Below are 23,079 nucleotides of genomic sequence, written 5' to 3' on the forward strand. Positions count from 1 at the left end.
GCTGGCGGTGCTGGACCCCACTGACACATTGGCGAGGTGTTTGGCTCTGTGCAGCCAGCACTTCCGGACAGCAACTAGCGTTGTTGGAGCCCGGGCTCTGCAGGTGGAGCAGAGTGTAGGCCGAAGCCTAATTGAACCGATTTCAAAAGTCACCTTTAACCCCCCCTCAGGGGTTACAAAGTAGAAGAGCCACAGCTTATGCAGCAGCAGTGCTGCGCAAGTCAAAGGTTGCTCTTGTAATTTTTCTCCTTGCACACGCTGAATGGAACACGTATAACATTTAGCCCTTTATACAGTCAAACTGTGTAATGGAGGCGAGAGTTCCCTTTGTAATGAGACGCAGCACAGGTGTCAAGAATCCCACCTTGGTGCTGGGTGCAGCCTCCCGAGCGTTGTTATTTGCTGTACAGGAGTCTGCGCTGTCGTGTTATCCCCTGGCCTAGCGCCGTTAGCGCTGCCCATCTTCTGGCATCATGTAATGTCGGCCGGTGCGGTTCGCGATGACCATGAATCCCAGCCCCGCAGTGTCTTAACATTGTTAAAACACTGCGGGGCTGGGATTCAGGGCCTGGCGCAGCACATATGTTCGCCTCTCACACTCGGGTCCTTACACCCGCTTCAGACTGTGCGGCGTCATCTGATCCCTTATCGCATGCCACGGCCATGAAGCCGCACAGTCCGAAGAAGGCGGAAGGAGAGGAGGGACAGGCGAACTGATGCACTGATCCTGCCCATCAATCACACCCTCGCAGTCCCAATAAATAAGACACCGAGGGGCGTTGTGTGGGTCAGGGCGGCCGCAGAGGCGCAGCCAGCCAAACAATGATGCCAGAAGACGGGCAGCGCTACCAAGGGGGTTGCAGCGTGTCATTACAAAGGAAAGTCACACCACCGGGACGGTTAAATGGTCACACAGAGGACACATTGCAGACGTGTTTTCAGTTCCACATGTGCGAGGAGAATACGTTTCTGAGCCACCTTGCACACATGCAGCATTACCGCTGTACAAGGTGGCTGGATAACGTAAAAACGCCTGGGGGAGGGGGGACAGGTTCCCTTCAATTTCAGTTCTTGTGTCTGCGTGGCTTTTGCAGGACACGTTGCCGGCTGCACAGCAGGGGAACAGCTGGCGGTGCTGGACCCCACTGACACATTGGCTGGTGTTTTTCTCTGTGCAGCTAGCACATCTGGGCAAAAACTGGCGGTGTGTTAGAGCCCAGGGACAGCAGGAGGAGGAGCAGGAGGAGGAGGAGCAGGGGGAGGGGAGTGTAGGCCGAAGCCTGCACAGGCGGCAGCTTTGGGTGTGTTGTGTCTGCGTGGCTTTTGCAGGACACGTTGCCGGCTACACAGCAGGGGAACAGCTGGCGGTGCTGGACCCCACTGACACATTGGCGAGGTGTTTGGCTCTGTGCAGCCAGCACTTCCGGACAGCAACTAGCGTTGTTGGAGCCCGGGCTCTGCAGGTGGAGCAGAGTGTAGGCCGAAGCCTAATTGAACCGATTTCAAAAGTCACCTTTAACCCCCCCTCAGGGGTTACAAAGTAGAAGAGCCACAGCTTATGCAGCAGCAGTGCTGCGCAAGTCAAAGGTTGCTCTTGTAATTTTTCTCCTTGCACACGCTGAATGGAACACGTATAACATTTAGCCCTTTATACAGTCAAACTGTGTAATGGAGGCGAGAGTTCCCTTTGTAATGAGACGCAGCACAGGTGTCAAGAATCCCACCTTGGTGCTGGGTGCAGCCTCCCGAGCGTTGTTATTTGCTGTACAGGAGTCTGCGCTGTCGTGTTATCCCCTGGCCTAGCGCCGTTAGCGCTGCCCATCTTCTGGCATCATGTAATGTCGGCCGGTGCGGTTCGCGATGACCATGAATCCCAGCCCCGCAGTGTCTTAACATTGTTAAAACACTGCGGGGCTGGGATTCAGGGCCTGGCGCAGCACATATGTTCGCCTCTCACACTCGGGTCCTTACACCCGCTTCAGACTGTGCGGCGTCATCTGATCCCTTATCGCATGCCACGGCCATGAAGCCGCACAGTCCGAAGAAGGCGGAAGGAGAGGAGGGACAGGCGAACTGATGCACTGATCCTGCCCATCAATCACACCCTCGCAGTCCCAATAAATAAGACACCGAGGGGCGTTGTGTGGGTCAGGGCGGCCGCAGAAGCGCAGCCAGCCAAACAATGATGCCAGAAGACGGGCAGCGTTACCAAGGAGCTTGTTGCGTGTGTCAATACAAAGTCAAATCACACCTGAGGGACGTTTTAATGGTCACAGAGGACACATTTTAGACGTGTTCACTTCAACATGGGCAAGGAGAATAAGTTTCTGAGCCACCTTGAACACATGCAGCATTACTGCTGTTCAAGGTAGCTGTAAAACATAGAAACACCTGGGGGAGGGGGGACAGGTTCCCTTCAATTTCAGTTCTTGTGTCTGCGTGGCGGTCGCAGGACACGTTGCCGGCTACACAGCAGGGGAACAGCTGGCGGTGCTGGACCCCACTGACACATTGGCTGGTGTTTTTCTCTGTGCAGCTAGCACATCTGGGCAAAAACTGGCGGTGTTAGAGCCCAGGGTCAGCAGGAGGAGCAGGGGGAGCAGAGTGTAGGCCGAAGCCTGCACTCGAGCAAGTTGAAAGGAAACCTTTAACCCCCCCCCCCCCCCCAGGCGTTTGTAGCTGAAAGAGCCATTGTGTACAGCACTAATGCTGGAAAAGGTAAACTTAGCTCTTTTAATTATGGTCCTTGTACATGCGGAACCTAACATTTATGAAATGTGTCCCCACACAGCGTTAAACCGTCCGGTAGGTGGAACTTTCCTTTGTCGTGTGACGCAGCACAGCCATCATTTTTACCCCCTTGTCGCCGTTCGCCCCCTCCTCAGCGTTGTTTGAATCTGTCCCGGAGCCTGCGCTGTTAGGTTAGCCCATGGCTATGCACACATGTTGCGCTGCCCGTCTTCTGACCTCATTTGGTGTCAGGCTGGCTGCGCCTGTGCGGGTGCGCTGGCCGAGATCCCGCCTCGCAGTGTCGTCTCATGTAATCCCACCGCGGGCCTGTGATCCGTGCCCGTGCGCAGTGCATATCCTCTCCTCTCACTCCCCTCCCTACGGCTTTTTCAGACTGTGCGGTGTCACGGCCGTGGCATGCTATTAGGGACCAGCTGACATCGCACAGTCTGAAGAAGCCGTAGGGAGGGGAGTGAGAGGAGAGGATATGCACTGCGCACGGGCACGGATCACAGGCCCGCGGTGGGATTACATTAGACGACACTGCGAGGCGGGATCTCGGCCAGCGCACCCGCACAGGCGCAGCCAGCCTGACACCAAATGAGGTCAGAAGACGGGCAGCGCAACATGTGTGCATGGCCAAGGGCTAACCTAACAGCGCAGGCTCCGGGACAGATTCAAACAACGCTGAGGAGGGGGCGCACGGCGCCAAGGGGGTAAAAATGATGGCTGTGCTGCGTCACACGACAAAGGAAAGTTCCACCTACCGGACGGTGTAACGCTGTGTGGGGACACATTTCATAAGTGTTTGGTTCAGCATGTGCAAGGAGCATCACGAAAAGAGGCACTTTTTCCCTTTGCATCATCATTACTGCTGCACAAGGTGGCTCCTTCAGTAACAAACGCCTGGGGGGGGGGGGGTCAGGTTCCCTTACATTTAACTTGTTGTGTCTGCGTGGCGGTCGCAGTACACGTTGCCGTATACACAGCAGGGGAACAGCTGGCGGTGCTGAACCCCACTAACACATTGGCGAGGTGTTTGGCTCTGTGCGTACAGCACTTCTGGACGGCAACTAGCGGTGTTGGAGCCCAGGGACACGTGGAGGAGGAGGAGGTTGGAGGAGGTAGGAGGAGGTAGGAGGGATTGCCACACACACAGCAGGGGAACAGCTGACGTTACTGAACCCCAATAACAGAGGAGGGACTGTTGACTGTGCGTACAGCACTTCTGGACGGCAACTGGCGGTGTTGGAGCCCAGGGACAGGTGGAGGAGGAGGAGGTTGGAGGAGGTAGGAGGGATTGCCACACACACAGCAGGGGAACAGCTGACGTTACTGAACCCCAATAACAGAGGAGGGACTGTTGACTGTGCGTACAGCACTTCTGGACGGCAACTGGCGGTGTTGGAGCCCAGGGACAGGTGGAGGAGGAGGAGGTTGGAGGAGGTAGGAGGGATTGCCACACACACAGCAGGGGAACAGCTGACGTTACTGAACCCCAATAACAGAGGAGGGACTGTTGACTGTGCGTACAGCACTTCTGGACGGCAACTGGCGGTGTTGGAGCCCAGGGACAGGTGGAGGAGGAGGAGGTTGGAGGAGGTAGGAGGAGGTAGGAGGGATTGCCACACACACAGCAGGGGAACAGCTGACGTTACTGAACCCCAATAACAGAGGAGCGACTGTTGACTGTGCGTACAGCACTTCTGGACGGCAACTGGCGGTGTTGGAGCCCAGGGACAGGTGGAGGAGGAGGAGGTTGGAGGAGGTAGGAGGAGGTAGGAGGGATTGCCACACACACAGCAGGGGAACAGCTGACGTTACTGAACCCCAATAACAGAGGAGCGACTGTTGACTGTGCGTACAGCACTTCTGGACGGCAACTGGCGGTGTTGGAGCCCAGGGACAGGTGGAGGAGGAGGAGGTTGGAGGAGGTAGGAGGAGGTAGGAGGGATTGCCACACACACAGCAGGGGAACAGCTGACGTTACTGAACCCCAATAACAGAGGAGGGACTGTTGACTGTGCGTACAGCACTTCTGGACGGCAACTGGCGGTGTTGGAGCCCAGGGACAGGTGGAGGAGGAGGAGGTTGGAGGAGGTAGGAGGGATTGCCACACACACAGCAGGGGAACAGCTGACGTTACTGAACCCCAATAACAGAGGAGGGACTGTTGACTGTGCGTACAGCACTTCTGGACGGCAACTGGCGGTGTTGGAGCCCAGGGACAGGTGGAGGAGGAGGAGGTTGGAGGAGGTAGGAGGAGGTAGGAGGGATTGCCACACACACAGCAGGGGAACAGCTGACGTTACTGAACCCCAATAACAGAGGAGGGACTGTTGACTGTGCGTACAGCACTTCTGGACGGCAACTGGCGGTGTTGGAGCCCAGGGACAGGTGGAGGAGGAGGAGGTTGGAGGAGGTAGGAGGGATTGCCACACACACAGCAGGGGAACAGCTGACGTTACTGAACCCCAATAACAGAGGAGGGACTGTTGACTGTGCGTACAGCACTTCTGGACGGCAACTGGCGGTGTTGGAGCCCAGGGACAGGTGGAGGAGGAGGAGGTTGGAGGAGGTAGGAGGGATTGCCACACACACAGCAGGGGAACAGCTGACGTTACTGAACACCAATAACAGAGGAGGGACTGTTGACTGTGCGTACAGCACTTCTGGACGGCAACTGGCGGTGTTGGAGCCCAGGGACAGGTGGAGGAGGAGGAGGTTGGAGGAGGTAGGAGGGATTGCCACACACACAGCAGGGGAACAGCTGACGTTACTGAACCCCAATAACAGAGGAGGGACTGTTGACTGTGCGTACAGCACTTCTGGACGGCAACTGGCGGTGTTGGAGCCCAGGGACAGGTGGAGGAGGAGGAGGTAGGAGGAGGTAGGAGGGATTGCCACACACACAGCAGGGGAACAGCTGACGTTACTGAACCCCAATAACAGAGGAGGGACTGTTGACTGTGCGTACAGCACTTCTGGACGGCAACTGGCGGTGTTGGAGCCCAGGGACAGGTGGAGGAGGAGGAGGTTGGAGGAGGTAGGAGGGATTGCCACACACACAGCAGGGGAACAGCTGACGTTACTGAACCCCAATAACAGAGGAGGGACTGTTGACTGTGCGTACAGCACTTCTGGACGGCAACTGGCGGTGTTGGAGCCCAGGGACAGGTGGAGGAGGAGGAGGTTGGAGGAGGTAGGAGGGATTGCCACACACACAGCAGGGGAACAGCTGACGTTACTGAACCCCAATAACAGAGGAGGGACTGTTGACTGTGCGTACAGCACTTCTGGACGGCAACTGGCGGTGTTGGAGCCCAGGGACAGGTGGAGGAGGAGGAGGTTGGAGGAGGTAGGAGGGATTGCCACACACACAGCAGGGGAACAGCTGACGTTACTGAACCCCAATAACAGAGGAGCGACTGTTGGGACTGTGCGTACAGCACTACCAGGCAACAACTAGCGGTGTTGGAGCCCAGGGACAGGTGGAAAAGCAGAGGAACACAATGTAGGCCGAAGCCTGAGAAAGTCGAAAGGGAACCTTTAACCCCCCCCCAAGGCGTTTGTAGCTGAAAGAGCCAGCTTGTGCAGCACAAAAGATGCAAAAGGAAAAGGTGGCTCTTTTCATCATGCTCCTTGCAAACACAGAACTAAACACTTATAAAATGTGTCCCCTGCAACCGTAAAACCGTCCCGGAGGTGGGACTTTCCTTCGTAATGTGACGCAGCCCAGCCGTCATTCCTACCCCCCCGGCGCCGCGCACCGGCTCCTCAGCGTTGTTTTATTCCGTCCAGGAGCCTGCGCTGTTATGTTATCCCGTGGCCAGGCACACTTAGCGCTGCCCGTCTTCTGGCATCATTTGGTGTCTGGATGGCTGCGCCTGTGCGGCCGCGCTGGCAGAGAGCCCGCCTCGCAGTGTCTTCTGATTTAATCCCACTGGGGGCCTGGGATCCATGGACATGCGCAGTGCATATCTGAACCTCCACCTCTCACTCATCTCCCTATGGCTTCTTCAGACTGTGCGGTGTCACGGCCGTGGCATGCTGTTAGGGACCAGCTGACACCGAACAGTCTGAAGAAGCCATAGGGAAATGAGTGAGAGGTGGAGGTTCAGATATGCACTGCGCATGTCCATGGATCCCAGGCCCCCAGTGGGATTAAATCAGAAGACACTGCGAGGCGGGCTCTCTGCCAGCGCGGCCGCACAGGCGCAGCCATCCAGACACCAAATGATGCCAGAAGACGGGCAGCGCTAAGTGTGCCTGGCCACGGGATAACATAACAGCGCAGGCTCCTGGACGGAATAAAACAACGCTGAGGAGCCGGTGCGCGGCGCCGGGGGGGTAGGAATGACGGCTGGGCTGCGTCACATTACGAAGGAAAGTCCCACCTCCGGGACGGTTTTACGGTATCAGTGGACACATTTTATAAGTGTTAAGTTCTGCGTGTGCAAGGAGCTAAACAAAAATAGCTACCTTTTCCTTGGGCAGCATTACTGCTGCACAAGGTGGCTCTTTCAGTAACAAACGCCTTGGGGGGGGGGGGGACAGATTCCCTTACATTTCAGTTGTTGTGTCAGCGTGGCGGTCGCATGACACATTGCCGGCTACACAGCTGGGGATCAGCTGACGTTACTGAAACCCAATAACACTGGGTCGTATGTTTTGACTGTGCAGACGGCACGTCTGAGCCTCAACTGGCGGTGTTGGAGCCCAGGAATTTAAGTTCAGGTGGTAGAAAGATGAACACAACAGGAGACCTGGATAACGTATACAGTGACCTAATTATTCAATCAGGAGGAGGAGTGGCAAATTCCGGCGAGATCCAGGCCTTGTTCATTTTCAGGAAAGTAAGCCGGTCAACGTTATCGGAGGATAGTCGCATGCGACGGTCAGTTAGTACACCACCTGCAGCACTAAAGACACGTTCCGATAATACACTGGCCGCAGGGCAAGACAGCACCTCCAATGCATACTGGCTTAGCTCTGGCCATGTATCCAGCTTTGAGACCCAAAACTTGAAAGGGGAAGAGCCGTCTGGGAGTACAGCAAGAGGGCAAGACATGTAGTCTGTCACCATCTGACGGAACCGTTGCCTCCTGCTGACTGGAGCCGTCTGTGATGGTGTAGACTTTTGTGGCGGGCACAGAAAACTGTGCCACAGTTCGGCCATACTGGTCTTGCCTTGGGCAGAGGCACTGCTTCTGCTCCCTCTTTGTGCAGAGCCTCCACCACGGCCTGGACGCACTGAGCTGCTTTGGAATGCACTAGCAGCACTTCTCTCAGTTGGAATGGAGAAGATGATGGAATTGACCAGTGTGTCTTGGTACTCCCGCATTTTTCGCTCCCGGTTCAACGGTGTGATGAGGCTTTCTACGTTGTCCCGGTAGCGAGGATCGAGGAGGGTGAACACCCAATAATCAGACATGTTGAGAATGTGGGCGATGCGGCGGTCGTTTCTCAGGCACTGCAGCATGTAATCCACCATGTGCTGCAGACTGCCAACTGCCCAAGAAACGCTGTCCCCTGCTGGAGGCGTGATCTCTGCCCGCTCGTCATCACCCCACCCTCGCTGTACACACTGAGTACTGGACAATTGTGTAACTCCCTCCTCTGGACGGATGTCTTCCTCCTCCATTGACTCCTCCTCATCCTCCTCACAAACGGTCCCCTGCCTACGCGTTTGTGAGGAACCACGTGGCGCTGACTGTCCAGAAGATGATGGAAATGGTGAATCCTCATCCTCCACCTCTTCCACAACATCATCCCTTAGCGCTTGCAGTGATTTTTCAAGCAGGCAGATAAGGGGGACAGTCATGCTGACTAGTGCATCATCTGCACTCGCCATCCGCGTGGAATAATCAAAGGGACGCAAAACCTGGCAGACGTCATTCATAGTGGCCCACTCTGTGGTTGTGAAGTCTGTACGGCGCTGACTGCGACTTTTTTGCGCCTGAAGCAGCTGGTACTCCATTACAGCTTGCTGCTGCTCACACAACCGCTCCAACATATGTAACGTGGAATTCCACCTGGTAGGTAGGTCACATATGATGCGATGTTCCGGCAGGCGGTGTCGGCGCTGCAGAGCCGCAATGCGCGCTTTTGCCGTGCTGGAACGCCGCAAGTGAGCACACTCTAGGCGGACCTTGTGCAGCAGTGCATCAAGATCCGGATAGTCCCTCAAAAAGCTCTGCACGACCAAATTGAGCACATGTGCCAGACATGGGATGTGAGTGAGGTTGCCGAGGCCCAGAGCTGCCACCAGATTTCGGCCATTATCACACACTACCATGCCTGGCTGGAGATTCGCTGGCACAAACCACACATCGCTCTCCTGCTTGATGGCATTCCAGAGCTCCTGCGCTGTGTGGCTACGATTCCCCAAGAAAATTAATTTCAAGACGGCCTGTTGACGTTTGGCCACGGCTGTGCTCATGTCGGTCGTAACAGGTACACGTTCATCACGGGTCCATGTGGAGGTGGACTGTGACGGCTCCTGCAGCGATGATTCTGAGGAACTGGTGTAAGAGGAGGAGTCAATGCGTACAGAATGGATTCCTGCAATCCTTGGAGTGGGCAGGACACGTCCTGCGCCACTCGCACGGTCTGTACCCGGCTCAACGACATTAACCCAATGGGCAGTGAGGGAAAGGTATCGCCCCTGTCCATGTTGACTGGTCCACGCATCGGTGGTGAGGTGGACCTTGCTACTGACGGCGTTCAGTAGCGCGTGTTTTATGTGTCCCTCCACATGCTTCTGCAGGGCAGGGACGGCTTGCCTGCTGAAGTAAAAGCGGCTGGGCACATTGTACTGTGGGACTGCCAATGACATCAAGTCACGGAAGCTGTCAGTCTCCACCAGCCTGAATGACAGCATTTCCAGTGACAGAAGTTTGGCAATGCCTGCAGTCAGAGCCTGTGCTCGTGGGTGGTTTGACGAGAAAGGCCGCCTTTTCTCCCATGCCTGTACTACCGATGGCTGTAGACTGGGCTGGGAGTGTGTGGATGACTGGGAAAGTGGCGCTGCGGGTGGAATTACAGCGGGTCTCTGGACAACAGGGGCAGAGGTTCTTCCACGGCGATCCTGGGAGGACGCCGAACCAGCTGCGTGTGAGGTAGAGGAAGAGGCAACACGAGCTGAAGAGGTGGTAGCTGCCGCTGTTGGTTGGCCTACCTCTTCAGTGTGTTTTTCTAACTCCGCCGGGTGCCTGTTGCGCACATGTTTCCACATGTTGGAGGTATTGAGGTTGCTGACATTTTTCCCTCTTTTGACTTTTTGATGACACACGTTGCATCTGACATAGCAAATGTCATCTGCAACTGTGTCAAAAAAGGACCAGGCACTGCAAGTCTTGGGAGCGCCCTTTTTGGCTTTTGGAAGAGACATGCTCCTAACGGGTGCCAAAGCGGAGGCTGCAGGATCCGCAGTCTTCCCCCTCCCTCTCCCTCTTTGGGCCGTACGGGGAATCTCTTCCTCAGAGCTGCTCCCACCACCTTCCTGTCCCTCACGCCAAGATGGGTCGAGGACCTCATCATCTACACTACCCTCTGCCCCCAACTGCTCCTCCTGGGTAGTCTCAGCAGCAGAGCACGCACCAGTAAGTGGCACCTGAGTGTCATCATCAGCTGATGCGGCCTGCGATGTGGTGACCGGAGCCACTGGCCCACCCGCCTCTTCAGAGGAAGACAGAAAAAGCTGTTGGGCATCACTGCACCCTGCCTCTTCTTCCATTTCTCCAATGCTGCTTGGCTGGCCCCCTGTTTCCAAGCCAAGAGATTCAGAGAACAGAAGTAGAGACGGCTCCTGTCCTGGGCTCTCTGTCTGCCTGGGCAATTTGGCAGGTGGTGAAGAGACAGATGGCTGCTCTCCAGTGCTCTGTGTCTGAGAGGATGTGGCACTAATGGAAGTTGATGCATTAGCTGCCATCCATCCGACAACAGCTTCAATTTGTTCTTCACGCAGCAGCGGTGTACGGCGCTCGGACACAAAGCTTCGCATGAACGACTGTTGCCTGGTGAAAGTGGGTGCTGATGAGTCACCGGTGCCCGCAGCAGGCACAGAATCCCCACGTCCCCTCCCTGCTCCGCGACGGCTCCCACGCCCCCGTGCCTTACTCACTGCCTTCTTCATCTTGGTTGACTGATAAAGATAAGCAGAAAAGTACTAACGGATTTGTGTGCTTATTCCTGAGCAACTCCTCCTAACAGGTATAAGAAGCACTAATTATCTAAAGTGTGGACTAGACTTTAATATGAGCTAATGTGGCCTACAGAAATGTAAAGTGGTGTAACTGGTGTGTTTGGTGAACTTTATTATTTATTTATTTTTGGGGGGCTGAACTGACAACAGATAGAGCTGCAGTCACACGGAGACCGTGCAGACAGACGTAAACGGCGCTACAAGGCCCAAAAACCCTCCTCTACTTTATCCTATGTAGTGTTTTTCCACAAATTAGCTGGAGACGGGTGGAAAGACACTAATAGGATTTTTTTGAATAAATTAGCAGCAGACTACACTATTTGGAAAAAAAAGAAAATTGATTTGGCGGTATGACGCAGTGAAAAACCCTGAGCTGGAGACAACCAGGCTATAGCTGCTCACAGATTACAGGGCGAGCTGCAGTCACACGGAGACCGTGCAGACAGCCGTAAACGGCGCTGCAAGGCCCAAAAACCCTCCTCTACTTTATCCTATGTAGTGTTTTTCCACAAATTAGCTGGAGACGGGTGGAAAGACACTAATAGGATTTTTTTAAATTAATTAGCAGCAGACTACACTACTTTGAAAAAAAAGAAAATTGATTTGGCAGTATGACGCAGTGAAAAACCCTGAGCTGGAGACAACCAGGCTATAGCTGCTCACAGATTACAGGGCGAGCTGCAGTCACACGGAGACCGTGCAGACAGCCGTAAACGGCGCTGCAAGGCCCAAAAACCCTCCTCTACTTTATCCTATGTAGTGTTTTTCCACAAATTAGCTGGAGACGGGTGGAAAGACACTAATAGGATTTTTTTAAATTAATTAGCAGCAGACTACACTACTTTGAAAAAAAAGAAAATTGATTTGGCAGTATGACGCAGTGAAAAACCCTGAGCTGGAGACAACCAGGCTATAGCTGCTCACAGATTACAGGGCGAGCTGCAGTCACACGGAGACCGTGCAGACAGCCGTAAACGGCGCTGCAAGGCCCAAAAACCCTCCTCTACTTTATCCTATGTAGTGTTTTTCCACAAATTAGCTGGAGACGGGTGGAAAGACACTAATAGGATTTTTTTAAATTAATTAGCAGCAGACTACACTACTTTGAAAAAAAAGAAAATTGATTTGGCGGTATGACGCAGTGAAAAACCCTGAGCTGGAGACAACCAGGCTACAGCTGCTCACAGATTACAGGGCGAGCTGCAGTCACACGGAGACCGTGCAGACAGCCGTAAACGGCGCTGCAAGGCCCAAAAACCCTCCTCTACTTTATCCTATGTAGTGTTTTTCCACAAATTAGCTGGAGACGGGTGGAAAGACACTAATAGGATTTTTTAAAATTAATTAGCAGCAGACTACACTACTTTGAAAAAAAAGAAAATTGATTTGGCGGTATGACGCAGTGAAAAACCCTGAGCTGGAGACAACCAGGCTACAGCTGCTCACAGATTACAGGGCGAGCTGCAGTCACACGGAGACCGTGCAGACAGCCGTAAACGGCGCTGCAAGGCCCAAAAACCCTCCTCTACTTTATCCTATGTAGTGTTTTTCCACAAATTAGCTGGAGACGGGTGGAAAGACACTAATAGGATTTTTTTGAATAAATTAGCAGCAGACTACACTACTTGGGAAAAAAAAAAAAAAAAGGAACAGTATGAGGCAATGAACCACCCTCCCTGAACTGAATACAACCAACTATGGATGGCCTATGTGGCTGCACTCAGACTGGAGACTGGGCTGCACTCACACACACACACACACAGACCCTGCAGATCGCTGTGAAAACAGCGCTACAAGGCAAAAGCAAGGTGAATAGTAGGTGAACACAGCGGTTGCTAAATTAGCCTTTGGAAAGCACAAAGAAGCAAATCGCTATTTCTAAACTGTCCCTCAGTCAGCAAACAGCGTCCTGTCACTAACTGAATTCACAGCAGAGTGATCGCAAAATGGCGCCAGCGACTTTTAAACTGCATCATGACATCATTACACCAGCCAATCACAGCCTTGCCAGTAGTTTCATGCCCTCCATGCTAAACAGGATGTGCCCACACTTGGAATCAATCTCATTGGCTGAATTTCTGCTTTTTGAATCTTAGAACTTCCGATTCCGGTATCCGATACGCGGCAAGTATCGGAATCCCGGTATCGGAATTCCGATACCGCAAGTATCGGCCGATACCCGATACTTGCGGTATCGGAATGCTCAACACTAGTTACCATCTTTTCAGTTAGCCATTAAAAGGTATCAACCACTGAGGACTCTCAATTCTAAACATTTTTCTATCTACTGGCTAACACGGTGCCAAGATGAATATATTTCCTTTGCCATAACAGAAAACTTCAGGCTAATCTGGACAGGGATTGTAAATAGAACTGTTGGACTTAGGCCATGTGCACACGTTCAGGATTTTTAGCGTTTTTTTCGCGTTTTTTCGCTATAAAAACGTGATAAAAACGCGAAAAAAATGCTAACATATGCCTCCTATTATTTACAAGGTATTCCGCATTTTTTGTGCAAATGTTGCGATTTTTTCCGCGAAAAAATCGCATAGCGGAAAAAAAAGCAACATGTTCATTAAAAATGCGGAATTGCAGGGATTCCGCACACCTAGGGGTCCATTGATCTGCTTACTTCCCGCACGGGGCTGTGCACACCATGCGGGAAGTAAGCAGATTATGTGCGGTTGGTACCCAGGGTGGAGGAGAGGAGACTCTCCTCCACGCACTGGGCACCATATAACTGGTCAAAAAATAAGAAATAAAATAAAAAATAGTCCTATACTCACCCTCGATGTCCCGCGCAGTGTTCCCGCCTCACCGCTGCACGCTGCCGTTCGGTTCCTGTAGCTGGTGTGCGGCGAAGGACCTTGCCGATGACGTCACTGTCCTGTGATTGGTCGTGAGCGGTCATGTGACCGCTCACGTGACCGTGACGTCACGGAAGGCCCTGTGCGCACAGACCAGCTATAGGAAGACGAACGGACGCCGCTTATGAGATGTCTGGGTGAGTATAAGCATTTTTTTTATTTTTTTTATTATTTTTAAACATTCTATCTTTTACTATAGATGCTGCATAAGCTGCATCTATAGTAAAAAGTTGGTCACACTTGTCAAACAGTATGTTTGACAAGTGTGACCAACTTGTCAGTCAGTTTTCCAAGCGATGCTACAGATCGCTTGGAAAACTTTAGCATTCTGCAAGCTAATTACGCTTGCAGAATGCTAAAAAAACGCGAAAAAAACGGAAAAAAAACGCAAAAAAAAAAATGCGGATTTCTTGCAGAAAATTTCCGGTTTTCTTCAGGAAATTTCTGCAAGAAATCCACAACGTGTGCACATGGCCTTACAGTAAAACTGTGATATTTGTTAGTCATTTTTATCAGGAGGATATATATAGAAAACATCATAAAGGCTGTCATACACAACCTGATTCCCACATTGTATATTACAGCCAGGACTTGAGTTTATCTGCTGTGATCGGAGCTGGTATAGCTGTAATAACTAGGTTTGATAGAATAGATTCAGATAAGATCTTATACGAATAGCTATAGCGCTTACCGAATAGCTGCCTCGGCTGTTCGACGCCACAGCTGCATGTGTCGCGGCTGTGTGACAGTCACAAGTCACAACACATGCATGAAGAGCCTGCTTGCAACTGCGGCATCAAACTGTTGATTATCGGGAGTGTTCAGGTACTCAGGTTACCAAGTCAACTATTCAGTAAGTGCTATAGCTATTCGGATAAGCTCTTATTCGAAGCTATTCAATCATCCCTAGTAATAACCAATAGAACAAAGTTAAAGGGGTTGTCCAGAACTTTAACATCGATGGCCTATCCTTAAGCTAGGACATTGTCTGATTGGTGGGTGTCGCACGCCTGGCAGTCAGCTGTTCTCGACTGCTGAAAGCTCACAGTTATAGAGCTGCACAGCTCTGTCAACTGAATAGTTTATACAAATCTGTAGGGGGCGGATGTTCAGTACCCAGTCGCGACCACTATTCTATCAATGGAGCTGTGCTGTGTAGCTCCATAACTGATATGCAATCAAACAAAAAAAGCAGCACATTGCACCGCCATAGCAGGCAAATATGAAATATGAAAATTGAATTGCATTACTGCACTAGAAATATGATAAATTGAGAAAGCTTAGCGCATAAATTGGCCAATTGGCCAAACATTCAAACATAAACTAGGTGTGGTCAGGCGCTACAGTGTGCTGCTTTATTTGTTTGATTGTATACAAGTTGGTGACTCTAGGTAAGCATCTATTCACACCTAGTTTATGTTTGCATGTGACGTCAGTTTCTTGAAATTTGTATTCACTAGCCTTCTAACTGAGCACTCCGCCCTTTAGCCATAAGCATTTTTAATCACAGCAGGACCCTACCCCTCCACAGAGATATAGACTTCAGTCTATGAGAGGATTCATATTAAGTTCCCATACAGATGAAGACTTTACTCTAAGCGACGATTGGCATTAAGTTAGGTCCTGGAAACGAGAAAGGCCTTAACGTGGCTTCCAGGCACACATGAATTTGACAATTTATGCGCTATGCTTTCTCAATTTTTCATATCTCTAGTGCAGTAATACAATTCAACTTTCATATTTCATATTTGCATGCTATAGCACTACAGTGTGCTGCTTTATTTGTTGAATTGTATATTAGTTGGTGACTCTAGGTTAGCACCTGTTCACACCTATAGTAGTTTATGTTTGGATGTGATAGTTTATTTAAATTAGCTTCATAACTGAGCAGTTCCAACCACTGACACTAGGAACAGCTGAATAATGGGGGTACCAGATACTGCACACCCACCGATCTAACTTAGTCTCTTCCTCAAGCTCTGTCTCTCTCTCTCTCTGTCTCTCTCTGTTTCTCTCTGTCTCTCTGTCTGGTTCTCACAGCCTGTTTCAGCTTTTGTCTGTCTTTCTTTCTTTGTCTCTCTTTGTCAATTCAATTGGGATTTATTGGCAAGTACATGTCAGCATTGCTAAAGCAAGTGGTAAAATAACGGGAGATGGGGAAAGGACACATTGAGGGGGGGAAATATAGGCAGGGCCGGCTTTAGGCAAAAGTTTATAATGGGGCTCCAAATGCTAACATATTGCACATCACACAGAAGCATTTCTGTTGTATTTACATGCACTGAGTTCAGGCCGCTAAACAGTGTGATTGACAATATTGAAGTCGTTTGCTTGTTTTCCGGCCTGTTTACACCAACTGAGAAAAAAGAATGGGAACAGAACAATCACTAACAGATTAATCTGTCCCCATACAGTTTCATGTTATCAGCAGCACATCTACAGTTTACACCAGCGAGAACACTGATTTTTGTTCCCACATAAACAATCCAATCACTCGATGAATATGCAGCATTTTACTTGTTTAGTATAATATACCACATAGTCCTACACATAGTATAATGTGCACCACAGTCCTCCATATTGTAAAATACACACCCCATATTCCTCCATATAACATAATGTGCCCCATAGTCCTCCATATAGTATAATACACTCCCCATACTCCTTCATATAGTATAATACACTCCCCATAGTCCTCCATATAGTATAATGCACTCCCTATAGTCCTCCATTTATTAAAATACACTCCTAAGTCCTCCATATAGTATTATATACTACCCATAGTCCTCCATATAGAATAATACACTCCCCATACTCCTTCATATAGTATAATACACTCCCCATAGTCCTCCATATAGTATAATACACTCCCTATAGTCCTCCATATATTAAAATACACTCCTAAGTCCTCCATATAGTATTATATACTACCCATAGTCCTCCATATAGTATAATACACTCCCTATAGTCCTCCATATATTAAAATACACTCCTCAGTCCTCCATATAGTATAATACACTCCTCATAGCCCTCCATATATTAAAATACACTGCTCAGTCCTCCATATCGTATAATACACTCCTCAGTCCACCATATAGTATAACACACTCCCCATAGTCCTCCATATTGTACTGTATAATACACTCCCCATAGTCCTCCGTATTAATACACTCATTAGTCCTCCATATAGTATAATACACTCCTCAATCCTCCGTATAGTATAATACACTCCTCAGTCCTCCATATAGTATAATACACTCCTCATAGTCCTCCATATATTAAAATACACTGCTCAGTCCTCCATATAATAATAATCTTTATTTTTATATAGCGCTAACATATTCTGCAGCGCTTTACAGGTTGCACACATTATCATCACTGTCCCAGTTGGGGCTCACAATCTAAATTCCCTATCAGTATGTCTTTGGAATGTGGGAGGAAACCGGAGTACCTGGAGGAAACCCATGCAAACACGGAGAGAACATACAAACTCTTTGCAGATGTTGTCCTTGGTGGGGTTTGAACCCAGGACTCCAGCGCTGCAAGGCTGCTGTGCTAACCACTGCGCCACCGTGCTGCCCAGCCATATAGCATAATACACTCCTCATAGTTGTTAGGACTGGCAGAACGCACTGAGTAAATAGAGAGATGATATTTGGTACTTTTACAGTCCAGGGTCCACCGTGCAGGAAAGAACCTGCTGCTGGCAAATGGAGGCACTATATGGCGGTGGAAGCGAACTCTGTTATGTCACAGGGTCGCGGTACCGCACAAAGAGTGCAAGCAAGGAGTCACAGAATTCAATCCCAAGACTCCGGAATAGAGTTCGTCTAGACCACTTGTGGTCGACACCGCTACTGGTATACACACAGAGGTGGAGGGCACCATCCTCACAAAATAACAAAAAATTATGAAATAGGGGGTCAACCAGAGCCTGATTAAGACAAAGTGCAACCGAAAAAAGAGAAAAGCATCAAGCTATGTAGTAGGGACCACCACTAATTATAATGCAAAATTTTTTATTTGTCAACCAAAAAACAAAAAACACCACACAATTAAAATCACTTAAAACCTCAATACAAATGTTACATGGGTTCCACAACGGGATGTGACATCTATTTCTGGTCATTATGCCTCGAGCTGTGCCATGTTTTGTACTATTATAGGATTTTTTCTTTATGGGATAGACATATTAGTGTAATAGTCATATTTTACTACTATATACCCTGTATAGTGTGAGTATTATATGTGCATCTCTTTTCTACTTATCATGTCCAGGGGGGGTGATTCCCATTGTGGAACCCATGTAACATTTGTATTGAGGTTTTAAGTGATTTTAATTGTGTGGTGTTTTTTGTTTTTTGGTTGACAAATAAAAAATGTTGCATTATAATTAGTGGTGGTCCCTACTACATAGCTTGATGCTTTTCTCTTTTTTCGGCGACACCGCTACTGGGTGTCAGACTAAAACAAATAATAGTAAATTAAAGCACAAGAGTGCGAGCAGTGCCGCACTGGCGGACTCCACCTACCAAGCAGACTTGGGTTAGAGAAGCACTCAATTAGCGCATGGCGCCGCACTGGCTGTCACAGCAATAGACGCTCTATCATATGTTTTAATGTTGATAGCTTAGTCAGGCGCTAGACAGCAGACATCCACCTTTTGCGAGCAGTCATACACAAGGGAGGGGATGTTTAAAAATGACTTGCACTCATCAACACACACACGTTTTCATATGTACACTAGCGCATGGCCGTGCGGTCATGCGAACCTTTTATAGCTGCAGCAAGTACAGGACCTTCCCAGAAGAACCAATGGGAGGCTGCCACAGAAGTTGAGCACCTTCAGGACCTTCCTAGAGGACCAATGGGATTTGCAGCAGTATCTGAGCATGTGACCTTTGATCTCCAATGAGAGATCTTTTCCTGGGCATGCTCAGAAGGGGAAAAGTAGGACTTAGTCACAAAAACGTCTGCTCACCGCTGCCCAGTACTGGCTACAAAGGCAGAAGCTGGAAAGGCAGCAGTAACCCTTTGCACAGAGTCAGACTGAACGAGACGCTGGGACCGATGTCTCCCCTGAGCAGACTCCACTGCGGCAGGAGAAGAATGGGAGACTGCAGCGGAGATGGTCCGAGATTCCCCCTGTGCAGAAGCGGGAACTCAACCCCTAACAATAGTGCTCCATATAGTATAATGCACCACCATTGTCATCCATGCAGTACAATTCACTTCCCATAGTATAATGCATCCCATAGTTCTTCATATAGTATAATATATTCCCCATAGTCCTTGATACAGTATAATGAAGCTCACATATAGTATAATGCTGCCACCCCACAGAGTATAATGCAGCCACCCCACAGAATATAATGTAGTCCTCTGAGTATAATGCAGCCCCACCATACAATATAATGTAACCCCCATAGAATATAATGCAGCACCCTCATATAGTATAATGCAGCCCCTCCATAGAATATATGGTAGCCCCCTCATAGAGTATAATGCATCCCTCATAGAATATAATGTAGCCCCTTCACAGAATACAATGCAGACCTCCTCATATAGTATAATGTAGCCCCCTTATAGAGTATAATGGATCCCCCATACAATATAATCTAGCCCCCCATAAAATATAATGGAGCCCCCCATAGAATACAATGTAGCCCCCTCATAGAGTATGATGCAATCACCCCTTATAAAATATAATAAATTTAACACATAGAATAAATTTAATACACAGAACATAATGTAGCCCCCCAGAGAATATAATACAGCCCACCTCCCCATAGAATATAATGTAGCTCCATCATAGAGTTTGATGCAATCCTCCCCCATAGAATATAATACCGCCCCCATAGAAGATAATACACCCCTCATAGAATATAATGTAGCCCCCCTCCCGAGAATGGCCCCACAGGCCAGTACTCATTGATATATTAAAAAAACACACAATTCTCACCTCTCCCTGTGCCGCACGCTACTCCTGGCTCGGCCACAGACTCAGTGGCTGCAGTCTTCTTGGCACACAGCGCCTGCGCAAAGAAGTGACGTCATCGCGCACCCACAGTGTCAAAGGCAGAGGGGAAAGATGGGAGAGGGAGCGCCAGCTGACACTCTCTCCTCCACCATTGCTTTGAATTGTACCAGGGTCATTGATGCTGGTATAGTTGAATGCATTGGCTCTGGTAGGGGAGTCGGCATTGGCGGGGGGGAGTCGGCACTGGTGGGGGGGAGTCGGCGGTGGTGGCAGACAACTGGCTGGGGGCCCCTTGGGGAGCGGGGGCCCTAGGCAGCTGCCTGATCTGCCTTCCGCTAACGCCGGCCCTGGGTGTTGGTCTGTCTCTCTGTTTCTCTTTCTGTCTCTCTCTGTCTGTGTCTCTTTGTCTGTCTCATTCTGTCTGCTTCTGTGTCTCTCTTTGTTTCTCTTTCTTTCTCTCTGTCTTTCTCACATTGTCTCTCTTTCTCTGTATGTCTTTCTTCAATTTTCTCTCCATTCAATTCAATTTAAATGGGCTTTATTGGCAGGACTAAGGCTGGGTTCACATTAGTGTTTCTGTGCGCAGCGTATGATCAGCATTAGTGTTGAGCGATACCGTCCGATACTTGAAAGTATCGGTATCGGAAAGTATCGGCCGATACCGGCAAAGTATCGGATCTAATCCGATACCGATACCCGATACCAATACAAGTCAATGGGACACCAAGTATCGGACGGTATCCTGTATGGTTCCCAGGGTCTGAAGGAGAGGAAACTCTCCTTCAGGCCCTGGGATCCATATCAATGTGTAAAAGAAAGAATTAAAATAAAAAATAGGGATATACTCACCCTCCGACGCAGCCTGGACTTTACCGCCGTAACCGGGAGCCGTTGTACCTAAGAATGCTCGCTTGAAGGGCCTTAGATGAGGTCACTGCACTCTGATTGGTCCGTAGCGGTCGCGTGACCGCTACGCGACCAATCACAAAGCAGTGACGTCTTCTAAGGTATTTCAAGCGCTTGAAAGACCTTAGGTGACGTCACTGCTTTGTGATTGGTCGCGTAGCAGTCACGCGACCACTACGGACCAATCAGAGCGCAGTGACCTCATCTAAGGCCCTTCAAGCGTGCATTCTTAGGTACAACGGCTCCCGGTTACGGCGGTAAAGTCCAGGCTGCGTCGGAGGGTGAGTATATCCCTATTTTTTATTTTAATTCTTTATTTTACACATTGATATTAATCCCGATACCGATTCCCGATACCACAAAAGTATCGGATCTCGGTATCGGAATTCCGATACCCGCAAGTATCGGCCGATACCCGATACTTGCGGTATCGGAATGCTCAACACTAATCAGCATACATCCGCGTCGTGCGCGTGCGTCGTGTGTACATACCTTTAACATGGTTTACGCAGGGACATGCTTTTGCAAGCGTCCGCATGTGGATTTGTATGCATGCGTCTTTTCGCTGTGTGCGTTGGTGTCCGACGAACGCAACAATGTTGCATTTTTTGAGGCGTCAAATATTGCGCAATTATGCGCATGCGGATGAATGCGGATGAATGCGTCAAAAATGCATTACTGTCTATGGGAAAGCATTGGTGGCAAGGACATGCGTACGCATGCGTTCGATACACATGCGTACTTCACACTAATCATGTCCAGGAAATGATGTGACCACCTGCAAAATCCCTGATGTATAAAAGGGGGTCTGCAGACAGGTAGTCCATTACTCTCAAGACTCTGGATGCACACACAAGACTCTGAACAAGACTCTGGATGTAAGTACAGAAGCTTTGAAAATGTCTGTTTGTCTTTGCAGTTTGTACTCTGTACTAACTTTTTGCTGTTCCTTGTAGTCTGTTTGCTGCTTTGCTCCTGGTGCTGCTGTCCTGGTGCTGCTGTCGTCCTGGTGCTGCCGTCCTAGTGCTGCTGCCGTCCTGGTGCTGCTACCTTCCTGATGCTGCTGCCTTCCTGGTGCTGCTGCCATCCTAGTGCTGCTGCCTTCCTGGTGCTGCTGCCATCCTGGTGCTGTTGCCATCCTGGTGCTGCCGTCATGGTGCTTCTGCCTTCTGGGTGCTGCTGCCGTCCTGGTGCTGCTGCCATCCTGGTGCTGCTGCCTTCCTGGTACTGCTGCTGCCCTGGTGCTGCTGCCTTTTTGATGCTGCTCCTGTCCTGGTGCTGCTGCCATCCTGGTGCTGCTGCCTTCCTGGTGCTGCTGCCGTTCTGCTGCTGCTGCTGCCTTCCTGGTGCAGCTGCCATCCTGCAGCTGCTGCCATCCTGCAGCTGCTGCCTTCCTGATGCTGCTGCCTTCCTGGTGCTGCTGCCGCCCTGGTGCTGCTTCCTTCCTAGTGCTGCTGCCGTCCTGGTGCTGCTGCTTTCCTGGTACTGCTGCCTTCCTGATGCAGCTGCATTCCTGGTGCTTTTGCCGTCCTGGTGCTGCTGCCATACTGGTGCGGCTGCCATACTGGTGCTGTCGTCCTGGTGCTGCCGTCCTAGTGCTGCTGCCGTCCTGGTGCTGCTGTCTTCCTGATGCTGCTGCCTTCCTGGTGCTGCTGCCATCCTAGTGCTGCTGACTTCCTGGTGCTGCTGCCGTCCTGGTGCTGTTGCCATCCTGGTGCTGCCATCATGGTGCTTCTGCCTTCCTGGTGCCCTGGTGCTGCTGCCTTTTTGATGCTGCTCCTGTCCTGGTGCTGCTGCCATCCTGGTGCTGCTGCCTTCCTGGTGCTGCTGCTGTTCTGCTGCTGCTGCCTTCCTGGTTCTGCTGCCATCCTGCTGCTGCTGCCTTCCTGGTGCTGCTGCCTTCCTGGTGATGCTGCCATCCTGGTGCTGCTGCCTTCCTGATGCTGCTGCCATCCTGGTGCTGCTGCCTTCCTGGTGCTGCTGCCGCCCTGGTGCTGCTGCCTTCCTGGTTCTGCTGCCGTCCTGGTACTGCTGCCTTCCTGATGCTCCTGCTTTCCTGGTGCTGCTGCCATCCTGGTGCTGCTGCATTCCTGGTGCTGTTGCCGTCATGGTGCTGCTGCCATACTGGTGCTGCCGTCATGGTGCTTCTGCCTTCTTGGTGCTGCTGCCGTCCTGGTGCTGCTTCCATCCTGGTGCTGCTGCCTTCCTGGTGCTGCTGCCTTCCTGATGCTGCTGCCGTCCTGGTGCTGCTGCCTTCCTGGTGATGCTGCCTTCCTGGTGATGCTGCCATCCTGGTTCTGCTGCCGTCCTGCTGCTGCTTCTACCTTCCTGGTGCTGCTGCCATCCTGGTGCTGCTGACGTCCTGCTGCTGCCGTCTTTCTGGTGCTGCC

The sequence above is a fragment of the Ranitomeya variabilis genome, chromosome 7, assembly GCF_051348905.1.
Source record: "Ranitomeya variabilis isolate aRanVar5 chromosome 7, aRanVar5.hap1, whole genome shotgun sequence".
Lineage (NCBI taxonomy): Eukaryota > Metazoa > Chordata > Amphibia > Anura > Dendrobatidae > Ranitomeya > Ranitomeya variabilis.